Raw genomic sequence first — 14,971 nt, 5'->3', positions numbered from 1 at the left:
CCTGGGTTTCTAATGAGAAATATGTTGTTATTCTAGTGGAATTGCTCCTAATTGTGACTTGGCACTTGTTATAGATTTAAAAGTTTTTTTGTCTTCTATGTTTGACAATTTGACTGTAATTGTAGTGAAGATCTTTTTTTGGTCATGACTGTTTGTGGTTCTATAAGCCTCCTGTACATGGATGTCCATGTCTTTCCCAAGATTAAGAAATTTTGTGCTTATTATTTTAGTGAATAAGTTTTCTATTGACCTTAACTTTTATCTCATTTTTAGATATTCCAGGGAGAAGGATGTTTGTTTCATGGTGTCCCAAAGATTTTGGATACTCTCTTCATTCTTTCTACTGCTTTTCTTTTTGTCTATTTAAGATATTTCAAATGACCTGTCTTCAAGCTCAGATATTCTTTCTTCTACTTGATTTGTTGTAGAGTTGTTTTAAAAAGTATTATACTTAATTTTTATTAGTACTTGTTTGCAGTACATGCAGTTTACAATCACCTTGGGGAGTAGCTACATGTAGTTAATATTGTTTGATTCTTTTTTAATTCCCTTGTCTTTTCTTCCTGCCTCCCTCCTCTTAGTCTAAATCCCCTTTCCCTATTTTCATTTTTTTGTTATTAATCCTATTTCATGTTTATGACATAACATGTTTACATTCATTGAGGTTATTAGGTTCCTGTACATGGCATATATTTATTCTACTTATTACCCCTTCTCCTCCCTTCTCCTCTCACCCTGGGTTGCTAGGACCCCTTCCCACCCTTCTAGGTGTCTTCTCCAAAGAGTAAAGACATCATACTACAGCGATATGTGCATACCTATGTTTATAGCAACACAATTCATAGTAGCTAAATCCTGGAAGCAGCTGATATACCCATCAACAGATGACTGGATAAGAAAATGTGGTATCTATACATAATAGAATATTTCTCAGCTGTAAAGAAGGACAAGTTGGAGACATTTATATGGAAATGGATGTACCTGGAAAATATAATGTTGAGTGAAATAAATCAGACAACAAGCTTAAGTATCATGTAGTATCTCTCATTTGATTGAGGCAAAGTATAAAGAGCACAATAAAGCATGGATAAAAGGAGACAAAGAGATATGATCTGTTGTAGACCTTTTTAACTGAATTTTTATCTGATTTATTGAGCTTATTGAGCTCTGCACTTGTAAGATTTACATTTGTTTTTTATCAAAGTTTGTCTCTTTGCTGAATTTCTCATTTATATCACGCATTGCCTTCTTGATTATTTTAACTGAATATATAATTCTCTTGGATCTCACTGAGCTATAATCATTCTTTTGAATTATTTATCAAGCATTTTATCCCTTTTTGATTTCTTTGGAATCTGTTGCTAGAGTGTTATGATCTTTTGAAGGAGTCATAATACCTCACTTAAAAATATTTCTTGAGTTCTTACATTGAGATTTTTGTATCCAATAGGTCATATATCTCTACCACTTTTATAGGCTAGCATTCCTAACAAGCAGGTTTCTCCTGGAGGGTATTAGTTTTTTATGCAGTGTTGGGGCTTTATTTCCAACTGGGAAGTGTTGTGTAGTCTTCCTATAACTTCATTGGTTATGATTAATGAATTTGGGTATGGTGCTTACTATGTCACAGTTGGAAAAACCTACTGTCTCTGCAGGCCACACAAGAGTGGGGAACCTTCTAGTAATTCAGCATGTATGGGTAGACAGCAGAGTGTGAGGGGTACGCATACTGGCTACTTCTACATTGGGAGTGGTGACCCCTATCAGGTGATGGAGGTTTCCTCAGGCAGTGTTGACGTTGGCTCTGTTACTTATAAGGATCTCTGGCACTGACCACACCAGTAGTGGTGAGTGTACTGAAGCACATGTCCTCTGACCAGGTGGTAGTGCTAGATCAGGCACTTTATGGCAAGAGACAGTGGCAAGAATCACAGTATCCCCTTGGTGGTACTCATATGCAGTCCTGACTGCAGCATATGGTCAGGCAAGGTGTAGGGGCAGTCAGTGGTAGGAACAGAATAGGTGGGGTGGCAGCAGGGACTATGATGCTTCTCTCTGCCGCTACTATGCAAGCACCCTCCCATAAGTAGAACTTTGGTCCCTTTCCACCATCTGTGCATGGCTGGAGATGGGAGATGCCCAGGGCTTTGCTTCCTCAGACTCTTTCAGCTATTGTGTTTGCAATGGAACAAGAGGGAGCTGGACATGGTCAGAGCCAAGCAAAATTCCTCTTGGACCTCCTGTAGGCATGGATACCCAAGGGTAGGATGATAGGGCTTTTCTCCCTTTGACTCAGGTATAAGGCCATCAGTGAATGAGAGATCCTGGCAAAATTCTTCTTGGTGTCTTCTTAGCCATGCATACCCAGGGGCAAGTTGATGGTTGGAGCCACAGCATTGTTAAAAGGCACTGTAGCACCTCCATGTGGGCCAGGCAGGGGTGGAATGACATTCCTTCCCTGCCTTGTTAGAAGCAAGTTTCTATGCACAACATAAGAGGGGACAGTGTGAACTGCTTGGGCATCTGCCTTCAGTACCAGCACGGACATAAATGTGATTAGCCACATCCCCGATCTTAGAGGGCAAGTTCCTTGATCTGATTCTTGAAGTTGGCCCTTTCTGTTCCCTTCCACATCACAACATCTGTCCCCCACAATGCAGTTGGTTTGAGTAAGAATCACTCTGCTGGGCCAAGTCTGGTTCACAAAGCAGCTAGCTACCCACCAAGCCAGTACAGTGGAATGTCTCTGGGGTCCCAGAGATGAGACTATGCAGGGTTTCTGACCCTGAGAGTAGTCCAAATTCAGGTAATAATTCCCCTATCAAGATACCCGCTGGCTACAGCAACCTAGTTTGCTGAGAAATGATGTGAAATCCTTTTCTAAAGCAGACTTCAGGTTACTTAATCTAGGTACACTGCAAGTCTGTGAGTATTGTGGACCTTTGCAATAGCTAGGATTGCCAGTATTCAAACATGTAGTCTCTCTCTTTCTCCTTTTTCTCTTTCACCCTTGCCTCTGCAAAGGGATTTCTCCTCCTCCCCAGTCTGTGGAGTTGGTGTGGCAAATGCTTAGGGCATTTTCTTTCTTTCCCTGTGCTGTTTCCTAAGTCTCTGAAGCTAGCCTCTCTCATGCTGATTTTCAGTGTTCTCTTATGGTCACTCACCTCAAAATGCAGCCACACACTTGTTGCTTTGTCTCTTCTTTGTGGAGGAGGAGTTAAGTGCTGGATGCCTGCATTCAGCTATACTGAGATGTCAGGAGTAGTGATTTTATACACATACTGATGAATTTCACTTTGTTTGAATTCCAAAAGGCAGATAGAAGAAAAGCAGCTTGATCTTGGGGAAAAGAGGGGTAGAGCACCAAATTCTGGTTTTGGGGAATTGCCACTGTTTTCTTAAATATATTTTCTTTGAGTCTGCAAATTAAGGCAGTGACCTTTAAAGTCCTTATTTGCTCTGACATTCTAGAAATTATCTTTGGTTTTAATAACAGTAATATTTCTGCCAAAGTTAATATCTTTTGTACATATTTTTCTGCTTCTTATTATTTCTGTCACAGTCATAATAAATTTACATTTTCTCATTTTAAGCATTTAATATATCTTAATATATATATCTATATCTTAATTGTTTTTCTTCTATGTGAAATCTTAGGGCCCCACTATTTTCCATTGGTAGAGATATTTCAGTTAATATCTTTGACAGAGAAAATCCATACTGCATAATTTTTATTTCCAGCATCTGGGTTGTGTTAGGAAATAGCCACTTGGGGTTATATTTGATAATGTTTGCTGTGATGATCATAATTGAGCAAAGCACCAGAGATCATCTCAGTATAAAGCCTTTTTTCCAATAAGATTGAGGAAAAGATCAGATATAACTGACTTTTGCTTTCTTTGGACTTCTTTAACTACTAGTATTTGAGTACTTCACTGGCATCCAGGTGTCTAGAGATAGAAGAAAAATGTGCAGCTCCCCCTCACACCATGACAGGGATCTATGTGTTCGTGGAGATGAAAAAGAAGATAAACCATATTTTGATGAAAAGTTTATTGTCAGTTTTAATGTAATAGAGTTTTCTGGTTTCTATAACCAAGAGGTTATGACAATAAATTCAAAAGTATTATACAGCGTTCCAATGGTGACACAAAAAGATGAAAATATTCTGAATTTTCATCTAGGCAGCAACCATATTCTTTGTTCAGGACACAGAATGTGTTATAATGTCACTTAGGAAATTTTGGCTCTTCAGCTATGTCTCTTAGCTTCTTGGATAGGTTTGATAATAACCATTAAAACAAAATCAGGAAAATCCAAATTTTGAGTCTCAGGAAATTTTTAAATGCTCATTTTTTATTTGCAAACATCTACTTTTTCATATACTTCTGATGTAGTCTCAAATGCTATTTTCTTCTTCCATTCACTATTTTCTATCCAAGGAGCTCAGTGATTTTGGAGTCCTATGAAAAGATTCTGCACCAAAAATTTAATAGAGTAAAGTAATACAGTAAATGTAAAAGAACAGACATATACCCCTACCACCAAAAAAAGAGATCATATGACACATCTTATTTTCTTACTGTGTTTCATGTCTTCTTTGGGTTAGTTCTTGTCATGGGTTCTTTTGCTTTCTACTGCCTTCTTATTCAAAGTGATAGCACCTTTGTTCTTGGAAATATTCATAGAGTGGAGTGTTGCTATCTCTGTAGAAGCAATTTGAGTCCATTCTCCTGCTCTGCTGGTAAACTCTGGCTTCAGAGCCTCTTGATTGATTATCAACTACTTGCTGACTATATCTGCTGATGCTCTCTGATGGATTAGATCCTAAAACTTCCCCTTGCCTTTCCCCACCCCACGTGACTGTACTTGATAGATATTTATACCTATACTCTTCAGTTTCCATAGGTTCTTGGCCATGAAGAGAGCAATTGGAAATGGATCTTTGATTTCTGTTTCTGCTGTCAATTGATAGCTCATCACTGGCTCTTGATGGGCTATGGCTATGTACTTGCCTTTCATTAATGCTGAATCCAGATTGTGTTCTACTTGAACTGGATTCTGAATGTCCAAAAAATGACATGTATTCTCTATGGCTAGGATCAGAGTCATCATTTGACTGGCTATGAGTAGATGATTGCTTTCTGGTTCTGCTATGTTCACTTTGAACATGAGGGTCACTTGACTGTTCAGCAGGTAGGATAGAATGACCATGACTAGAGCTTTGCCTTCTAGTTATACTGGATCCAGATAGACTATAGGAATCAGCTGATGGGGCGTGAAGGATTTCTGACTGTCCATGAAAAGCACTTGGCTGTCTTGTTTCACTTGTTTTGGACCTAACATGCTCAGATGAAAAAAAGGATTGTTTATGCCTAGACACTTCTGTATGTATAGCTCTGCCTGCTGATCTCATAGGGCTAGAAACACTGCTACTAGTTCGCTTAGTCTCAGAAGGTCCATAGCCAGACTGCCCATAGTCGTATTCTGCTGACCCATAACTGCCATGTCTCCAACGTTCATTGGACAGATATTTTGGTTTACCATCATTTTGCAGGTGATTAGGCCTAGATTCAGAATGAGTGTGAATACGAGTTGGAAGTTTCTTTATGCTGTCCCTTGAATGCGAGTGAGTATTACGTGAGTGTGTTTGACCAGATTCAAAGGCTCTATGTGGAGAGACAGTATGGCTTTGAGTGGATCTTGAGTGGCTCTGTGAGGACAGTGAGTGCTCCTCACTGCCACTGGACTCACTGTGAACACGGCCCCTGCCTGCGGTTGGCCTCACCTGTCCCTGCCCAGATGGGGACTTCCGGGTGGTGTCTCTTGACTGCTGAGGAGGACTTCCCTGTCTCCCTGGACCTCTGGATCCTGACTCTGCATGTTGTGAACCAGGGTGATGCTGAGGGGACCTTGAGTGTCCCTGTGAGCCTTGGAAATGCTCCTCTGTGTCACTGGCTTGGCTCTGAGAAGATGTTCTTCTTTGAGTGGCTCCTGACCCAGACTGTCTGGATTGCCCACCAGCACTCTGGCCCTGTGTTATGGCGTCTCTTGATTGTTGACTTGAGATTTGCTGTCTTCCTCGAGCTCTGGATCCTGACTCTGCATGTTGAGATCCAGGGTGGTGCTGTGGGGATCTTGAGTGTCTCTGTGGGGAAGGTGAGTGCTCCTCACTGCGACTGGACTCACTGTGAACATGGCCCCTGCCTGTGGTTGGCCTCACCCGTCCGTGCCCAGATGGGGACTTCCGGGTGGTGTCTCTTGACTGCTGAGGAGGACTTCCCTGTCTCCCTGGACCTCTGGATCCTGACTCTGCATGTTGGGATCCAGATCGGCCCTGTGGCGATCTTGAGTGGCTCTGTGAGGACTGTGAGTGCTCCTCACTGCCACTGGACTCACTGTGAACACGGCCTCTGCCTGTGGTTGGCCTCACCTGTCCCTGCCCAGATGGGGACCTCTGGGTGGTGTCTCTTGACTGCTGAGGAGGACTTCCCTGTCTCCCTGGACCTCTGGATCCTGACTCTGCATGTTGGGATCCAGATCGGCCCTGTGGCGATCTTGAGTGGCTCTGTGAGGACTGTGAGTGCTCCTCACTGCGACTGGACTCACTGTGAACACGACCCCTGCCTGTGGTTGGCCTCACCCGTCCATGCCCAGATGGGGACTTCCGGGTGGTGTCTCTTGACTGCTGAGGAGGACTTCCCTGTCTCCCTGGACCTCTGGATCCTGACTCTGCATGTTGTGAACCAGAGTGATGCTGGGGGGACCTTGAGCGTCTCCGTGAGCCTCGGAAATGCTCCTCTGTGTCACTGGCTTGGCTCTGGGAAGATGTTCTTCTTTGCGTGGTTCCTGACCCAGACTGTCTGGATTGCCCAGCAGCACTCTGGCCCTGTGTTATGGCGTCTCTTGATTGTTGACTTGAGATTTGCTGTCTTCCTTGAGCTCTGGATCCTGACTCTGCATGTTGAGATCCAGGGTGGTGCTGTGGGGATCTTGAGTGTCTCTGTGAGGACTGTGAGTGCTCCTCACTGCCACTGGACTCACTGTGAACACGGCCCCTGCCTGTGGTTGGCCTCACCTGTCCCTGCCCAGATGGGGACCTCCGGGTGGTGTCTCTTGACTGCTGAGGAGGACTTCCCTGTCTCCCTGGACCTCTGGATCCTGACTCTGCATGTTGGGATCCAGATCGGCCCTGTGGCGATCTTGAGTGTCTCTGTGAGGACTGTGAGTGCTCCTCACTGCCACTGGACTCACTGTGAACACGGCCTCTGCCTGTGGTTGGCCTCACCTGTCCCTGCCCAGATGGGGACCTCCGGGTGGTGTCTCTTGACTGCTGAGGAGGACTTCCCTGTCTCCCTGGACCTCTGGATCCTGACTCTGCATGTTGTGAACCAGGGTGAGGCTGGGGGGACCTTGAGCGTCTCCGTGAGCCTCGGAAATGCTCCTCTGTGTCACTGGCTTGGCTCTGGGAAGATGTTCTTCTTTGCGTGGTTCCTGACCCAGACTGTCTGGATTGCCCAGCAGCACTCTGGCCCTGTGTTATGGCGTCTCTTGATTGTTGACTTGAGATTTGCTGTCTTCCTCGAGCTCCGGATCCTGACTCTGCATGTTGAGATCCAGGGTGGCGCTGTGGGGATCTTGAGTGTCTCTGTGAGGACTGTGAGTGCTCCTCACTGCGACTGGACTCACTGTGAACACGGCCTCTGCCTGTGGTTGGCCTCACCCGTCCGTGACCAGATGGGGACTTCCGGGTGGTGTCTCTTGACTGCTGAGGAGGACTTCCCTGTCTCCCTGGACCTCTGGATCCTGACTCTGCATGTTGGGATCCAGATCGGCCCTGTGGCGATCTTGAGTGGCTCTGTGAGGACTGTGAGTGCTCCTCACTGCCACTGGACTCACTGTGAACACGGCCTCTGCCTGTGGTTGGCCTCACCTGTCCCTGCCCAGATGGGGACCTCCGGGTGGTGTCTCTTGACTGCTGAGGACGACTTCCCTGTCTCCCTGGACCTCTGGATCCTGACTCTGCATGTTGGGATCCAGATCGGCCCTGTGGCGATCTTGAGTGGCTCTGTGAGGACTGTGAGTGCTCCTCACTGCGACTGGACTCACTGTGAACACGGTCCCTGCCTGTGGTTGGCCTCACCTGTCCCTGCCCAGATGGAGACTTCCGGGTGGTGTCTCTTGACTGCTGAGGACGACTTCCCTGTCTCCCTGGACCTCTGGATCCTGACTCTGCATGTTGGGATCCAGATCGGCCCTGTGGCGATCTTGAGTGTCTCTGTGAGGACTGTGAGTGCTCCTCACTGCCACTGGACTCACTGTGAACACGGTCCCTGCCTGCGGTTGGCCTCACCTGTCCCTGCCCAGATGGAGACTTCCGGGTGGTGTCTCTTGACTGCTGAGGACGACTTCCCTGTCTCCCTGGACCTCTGGATCCTGACTCTGCATGTTGTGAACCAGAGTGATGCTGGGGGGACCTTGAGCGTCTCCGTGAGCCTCGGAAATGCTCCTCTGTGTCACTGGCTTGGCTCTGAGAAGATGTTCTTCTTTGAGTGGTTCCTGACCCAGACTGTCTGGATTGCCCAGCAGCACTCTGGCCCTGTGTTATGGCGTCTCTTGATTGTTGACTTGAGATTTGCTGTCTTCCTTGAGCTCTGGATCCTGACTCTGCATGTTGAGATCCAGGGTGGCGCTGTGGGGATCTTGAGTGGCTCTGTGAGGACTGTGAGTGCTCCTCACTGCGACTGGACTCACTGTGAACACGGCCCCTGCCTGTGGTTGGCCTCACCTGTCCGTGCCCAGATGGGGACTTCCGGGTGGTGTCTCTTGACTGCTGAGGACGACTTCCCTGTCTCCCTGGACCTCTGGATCCTGACTCTGCATGTTGTGAACCAGAGTGATGCTGGGGGGACCTTGAGCGTCTCCGTGAGCCTCGGAAATGCTCCTCTGTGTCACTGGCTTGGCTCTGGGAAGATGTTCTTCTTTGAGTGGTTCCTGACCCAGACTGTCTGGATTGCCCAGCAGCACTCTGGCCCTGTGTTATGGCGTCTCTTGATTGTTGACTTGAGATTTGCTGTCTTCCTCGAGCTCTGGATCCTGACTCTGCATGTTGAGATCCAGGGTGGCGCTGTGGGGATCTTGAGTGTCTCTGTGAGGACTGTGAGTGCTCCTCACTGCGACTGGACTCACTGTGAACACGGCCTCTGCCTGTGGTTGGCCTCACCCGTCCGTGACCAGATGGGGACTTCCGGGTGGTGTCTCTTGACTGCTGAGGAGGACTTCCCTGTCTCCCTGAACCTCTGGATCCTGACTCTGCATGTTGGGATCCAGATCGGCCCTGTGGCGATCTTGAGTGGCTCTGTGAGGACTGTGAGTGCTCCTCACTGCCACTGGACTCACTGTGAACACGGCCTCTGCCTGTGGTTGGCCTCACCTGTCCCTGCCCAGATGGGGACCTCTGGGTGGTGTCTCTTGACTGCTGAGGAGGACTTCCCTGTCTCCCTGGACCTCTGGATCCTGACTCTGCATGTTGGGATCCAGATCGGCCCTGTGGCGATCTTGAGTGGCTCTGTGAGGACTGTGAGTGCTCCTCACTGCGACTGGACTCACTGTGAACACGACCCCTGCCTGTGGTTGGCCTCACCCGTCCATGCCCAGATGGGGACTTCCGGGTGGTGTCTCTTGACTGCTGAGGAGGACTTCCCTGTCTCCCTGGACCTCTGGATCCTGACTCTGCATGTTGTGAACCAGAGTGATGCTGGGGGGACCTTGAGCGTCTCCGTGAGCCTCGGAAATGCTCCTCTGTGTCACTGGCTTGGCTCTGGGAAGATGTTCTTCTTTGCGTGGTTCCTGACCCAGACTGTCTGGATTGCCCAGCAGCACTCTGGCCCTGTGTTATGGCGTCTCTTGATTGTTGACTTGAGATTTGCTGTCTTCCTTGAGCTCTGGATCCTGACTCTGCATGTTGAGATCCAGGGTGGTGCTGTGGGGATCTTGAGTGTCTCTGTGAGGACTGTGAGTGCTCCTCACTGCCACTGGACTCACTGTGAACACGGCCCCTGCCTGTGGTTGGCCTCACCTGTCCCTGCCCAGATGGGGACCTCCGGGTGGTGTCTCTTGACTGCTGAGGAGGACTTCCCTGTCTCCCTGGACCTCTGGATCCTGACTCTGCATGTTGGGATCCAGATCGGCCCTGTGGCGATCTTGAGTGTCTCTGTGAGGACTGTGAGTGCTCCTCACTGCCACTGGACTCACTGTGAACACGGCCTCTGCCTGTGGTTGGCCTCACCTGTCCCTGCCCAGATGGGGACCTCCGGGTGGTGTCTCTTGACTGCTGAGGAGGACTTCCCTGTCTCCCTGGACCTCTGGATCCTGACTCTGCATGTTGTGAACCAGGGTGAGGCTGGGGGGACCTTGAGCGTCTCCGTGAGCCTCGGAAATGCTCCTCTGTGTCACTGGCTTGGCTCTGGGAAGATGTTCTTCTTTGCGTGGTTCCTGACCCAGACTGTCTGGATTGCCCAGCAGCACTCTGGCCCTGTGTTATGGCGTCTCTTGATTGTTGACTTGAGATTTGCTGTCTTCCTCGAGCTCCGGATCCTGACTCTGCATGTTGAGATCCAGGGTGGCGCTGTGGGGATCTTGAGTGTCTCTGTGAGGACTGTGAGTGCTCCTCACTGCGACTGGACTCACTGTGAACACGGCCTCTGCCTGTGGTTGGCCTCACCCGTCCGTGACCAGATGGGGACTTCCGGGTGGTGTCTCTTGACTGCTGAGGAGGACTTCCCTGTCTCCCTGGACCTCTGGATCCTGACTCTGCATGTTGGGATCCAGATCGGCCCTGTGGCGATCTTGAGTGGCTCTGTGAGGACTGTGAGTGCTCCTCACTGCCACTGGACTCACTGTGAACACGGCCTCTGCCTGTGGTTGGCCTCACCTGTCCCTGCCCAGATGGGGACCTCCGGGTGGTGTCTCTTGACTGCTGAGGACGACTTCCCTGTCTCCCTGGACCTCTGGATCCTGACTCTGCATGTTGGGATCCAGATCGGCCCTGTGGCGATCTTGAGTGGCTCTGTGAGGACTGTGAGTGCTCCTCACTGCGACTGGACTCACTGTGAACACGGTCCCTGCCTGTGGTTGGCCTCACCTGTCCCTGCCCAGATGGAGACTTCCGGGTGGTGTCTCTTGACTGCTGAGGAGGACTTCCCTGTCTCCCTGGACCTCTGGATCCTGACTCTGCATGTTGGGATCCAGATCGGCCCTGTGGCGATCTTGAGTGGCTCTGTGAGGACTGTGAGTGCTCCTCACTGCCACTGGACTCACTGTGAACACGGCCCCTGCCTGTGGTTGGCCTCACCTGTCCGTGCCCAGATGGGGACTTCCGGGTGGTGTCTCTTGACTGCTGAGGACGACTTCCCTGTCTCCCTGGACCTCTGGATCCTGACTCTGCATGTTGTGAACCAGAGTGATGCTGGGGGGACCTTGAGCGTCTCCGTGAGCCTCGGAAATGCTCCTCTGTGTCACTGGCTTGGCTCTGGGAAGATGTTCTTTGAGTGGTTCCTGACCCAGACTGTCTGGATTGCCCAGCAGCACTCTGGCCCTGTGTTATGGCGTCTCTTGATTGTTGACTTGAGATTTGCTGTCTTCCTCGAGCTCTGGATCCTGACTCTGCATGTTGAGATCCAGGGTGGCGCTGTGGGGATCTTGAGTGTCTCTGTGAGGACTGTGAGTGCTCCTCACTGCGACTGGACTCACTGTGAACACGGCCTCTGCCTGTGGTTGGCCTCACCGTCCGTGACCAGATGGGGACTTCCGGGTGGTGTCTCTTGACTGCTGAGGAGGACTGGACTTCCGGATCCTGACTCTCCATGCTGGGAACCAGATCTTGAGTGTCTCTGAGTGCTCCTCACTGCCACTGGACTCCCTGTGAACAACCTGTCCCTGCCCAGATGGGGAGTCTCTTGACTGCTGACTTCCCTGTCTCCCTGGACCTCTGGATCCTGACTCTGCATGTTGTGAACGACCTTCGTCCGTGAGCCTCGGAAATGCTCCTCTGTGTCACTGGCTTGGCTCTGAGAAGATGTTCTTCTTTGAGTGGTTCCTGACCCAGACTGTCTGGATTGCCCAGCAGCACTCTGGCCCTGTGTTATGGCGTCTCTTGATTGTTGACTTGAGATTTGCTGTCTTCCTTGAGCTCTGGATCCTGACTCTGCATGTTGAGATCCAGGGTGGCGCTGTGGGGATCTTGAGTGGCTCTGTGAGGACTGTGAGTGCTCCTCACTGCGACTGGACTCACTGTGAACACGGCCCCTGCCTGTGGTTGGCCTCACCTGTCCGTGCCCAGATGGGGACTTCCGGGTGGTGTCTCTTGACTGCTGAGGACGACTTCCCTGTCTCCCTGGACCTCTGGATCCTGACTCTGCATGTTGTGAACCAGAGTGATGCTGGGGGGACCTTGAGCGTCTCCGTGAGCCTCGGAAATGCTCCTCTGTGTCACTGGCTTGGCTCTGGGAAGATGTTCTTTGAGTGGTTCCTGACCCAGACTGTCTGGATTGCCCAGCAGCACTCTGGCCCTGTGTTATGGCGTCTCTTGATTGTTGACTTGAGATTTGCTGTCTTCCTCGAGCTCTGGATCCTGACTCTGCATGTTGAGATCCAGGGTGGCGCTGTGGGGATCTTGAGTGTCTCTGTGAGGACTGTGAGTGCTCCTCACTGCGACTGGACTCACTGTGAACACGGCCTCTGCCTGTGGTTGGCCTCACCCGTCCGTGACCAGATGGGGACTTCCGGGTGGTGTCTCTTGACTGCTGAGGAGGACTTCCCTGTCTTCCTGGACTTCCGGATCCTGACTCTCCATGCTGGGAACCAGGGTGGCGCTGTGGGGATCTTGAGTGTCTCTGTGGGGAAGGTGAGTGCTCCTCACTGCCACTGGACTCCCTGTGAACACGGCCCCTGCCTGTGGTTGGCCTCACCTGTCCCTGCCCAGATGGGGACTTCCGGGTGGTGTCTCTTGACTGCTGAGGAGGACTTCCCTGTCTCCCTGGACCTCTGGATCCTGACTCTGCATGTTGTGAACTAGGGTGAGACTGGGGGGACCTTGAACGTCTCCGTGAGCCTCGGAAATGCTCCTCTGTGTCACTGGCTTGGCTCTGAGAAGATGTTCTTCTTTGAGTGGTTCCTGACCCAGACTGTCTGGATTGCCCAGCAGCACTCTGGCCCTGTGTTATGGTGTCTCTTGATTGTTGACTTGAGATTTGCTGTCTTCCTCGAGCTCTGGATCCTGACTCTGCATGTTGAGATCCAGGGTGGCGCTGTGGGGATCTTGAGTGTCTCTGTGAGGACTGTGAGTGCTCCTCACTGCGACTGGACTCACTGTGAACATGGCCCCTGCCTGTGGTTGGCCTCACCCGTCCGTGACCTGATGGGGACTTCCGGGTGGTGTCTCTTGACTGCTGAGGAGGACTTCCCTGTCTCCCTGGACCTCTGGATCCTGACTCTGCATGTTGGGATCCAGATCGGCCCTGTGGCGATCTTGAGTGGCTCTGTGAGGACTGTGAGTGCTCCTCACTGCCACTGGACTCACTGTGAACACGGCCCCTGCCTGTGGTTGGCCTCACCTGTCCCTGCCCATATGGGGACCTCCGGGTGGTGTCTCTTGACTGCTGAGGACGACTTCCCTGTCTCCCTGGACCTCCGGATCCTGACTCTGCATGTTGGGATCCAGATCGGCCCTGTGGCGATCTTGAGTGGCTCTGTGAGGACTGTGAGTGCTCCTCACTGCGACTGGACTCACTGTGAACACGGCCCCTGCCTGTGGTTGGCCTCACCCGTCCGTGCCCCGATGGGGACTTCCGGGTGGTGTCTCTTGACTGCTGAGGACGACTTCCCTGTCTCCCTGGACCTCTGGATCCTGACTCTGCATGTTGTGAACCAGGGTGAGGCTGGGGGGACCTTGAGCGTCTCCGTGAGCCTTGGGAATGCTCCTCTGTGTCACTGGCTTGGCTCTGAGAAGATGTTCTTCTGTGAGTGGTTCCTGACCCAGACTGTTTGGATTGCCCAGCAGCACTCTGGCCCTGTCTAGTGGCATCTCTTGATTGTTGACTTGAGATTTGCTGTCTTCCTTGAGCTCTGGATCCTGACTCTGCATGTTGAGATCCAGGGTGGTGCTGTGGGGATCTTGAGTGTCTCTGTGAGGACTGTGAGTGCTCCTCACTGCGACTGGACTCACTGTGTACACGGCCCCTGCTTGCAGTTGGCCTCACCCCAGACTGAGGGAATTGTCCCTGACCAGATGGGGACTTCCGGGTGGTGTCTCTTGACTGCTGAGGATGACTTCCCTGTCTCCCTGGACCTCTGGATCCTGATTCTGCATGTTGTGAACCAGGGTGATGCTGGGGAGACCTTGAGCGTCTCCGTGAACCTCGGATATGCTCCTCTGTGTCACTGGCTTGGCTCTGAGAAGATGTTCTTCTTTGAGTGGTTCCTGACTCAGGCTGTCTGGATTGCCCACTAGTAGTCTGGCCCTGTGTTATGGTGTCTCTTGATTGTTGACTTGAAGTTTGCTGCCTTCTTTGAGATCTGGGTCCGTACTCTGCGTGTTGAGATCCATCGTGACCCTGAGTTGATCTTGAATGTCTCTGTGAGTACTTTGAGTGTTCCTCACTGCCACTGGACTCACTATGAACAATGCCCCTACCTGTGGTTGGCCTCACCCCAGAATGAGGGGATTGTCTCTGCCCAGACTGGGACTGCCTTGTGGTGTCTCTTGACTGCTGAGGAGGACTTCCCCATCTCCCTAGATGTCTGGATCCTGACTCTGCATATTGAGATCCAGTTTGACCTTGATGTGATCCTAATGGTTGTTCAGAACCGTATCCGTGTTGTCCATAACTTGAAGAGTGATCTGAGCTAGACCAACGTGGACCAAATTGAGATTTTCCGGAGTGAAATTTATGTTGTTCAAAAGTGTTGGACT

The sequence above is a fragment of the Heterocephalus glaber genome, unplaced genomic scaffold (genome assembly GCF_053883595.1).
Source record: "Heterocephalus glaber isolate CG9 unplaced genomic scaffold, H.glaber_assembly_v1.0 deba00001795, whole genome shotgun sequence".
In the NCBI taxonomy this organism is placed as follows: Eukaryota; Metazoa; Chordata; class Mammalia; order Rodentia; family Bathyergidae; genus Heterocephalus; species Heterocephalus glaber.
The sequence above is the reverse complement of the archived record's forward strand: the minus strand, read 5'-3'. Positions refer to the sequence as shown.